Consider the following 762-nt stretch of genomic DNA (forward strand, 5'->3'; position numbering starts at 1 on the left):
GCATGTACACAATTTTTTTGGACCCACATAGTATTTAAAAAAAGAATGAGTTTTGAACATTTTAAAAATCAGGAAATTCAATCTAAAAATTCAGATTCTCTGGATAAATTGAGAGACGTGGCGGCCCTGAGTTGAGATTTCTCCATGGCAACCGTGCACTGGGCTCCCGGGCTCCCCAGAGTCCCAACTCTGTCCACTTCCTCACGGGGCTGCCCTGTGAGTGTTTTCAACACCTGTTTTCTATGGCAAGAAACTTTCACATGGGACAGCGAGCACATTTCTGGAGGCCTCCACTGGGTCTTGGGGGCCCCACTGTTCTGAGCTGCCTACTTTAGTCTGTCTTTCTGAGCCCCTCCCATAACGCAGACTCAATTTAGAGAAGTCAGCATGCTTACCAGCGTTGTGCTTTCTATGCACTCAGTGACTCGATTTAGAGAAGTCAGCACGCTTACCAGCGTTGTGCTCTCTATGCACTCAGTGACTCGATTTAGAGAAGTCAGCACGCTTACCAGCGTTGTGCTCTCTATGCACTCAGTGACTCGATTTAGAGAAGTCAGCACGCTTACCAGCGTTGTGCTCTCTATGCACTCAGTGACTCGATTTAGAGAAGTCAGCACGCTTACCAGCGTTGTGCTCTCTATGCACTCAGTGACTCGATTTAGAGAAGTCAGCACGCTTACCAGCGTTGTGCTCTCTATGCACTCAGTGACTCGATTTAGAGAAGTCAGCACGCTTACCAGCGTTGTGCTCTCTATGCACTCA

The sequence above is a fragment of the Bison bison genome, unplaced genomic scaffold (assembly GCF_000754665.1).
Source record: "Bison bison bison isolate TAMUID 2011002044 unplaced genomic scaffold, Bison_UMD1.0 scf7180017864160, whole genome shotgun sequence".
NCBI classification, from domain to species: Eukaryota; Metazoa; Chordata; class Mammalia; order Artiodactyla; family Bovidae; genus Bison; species Bison bison.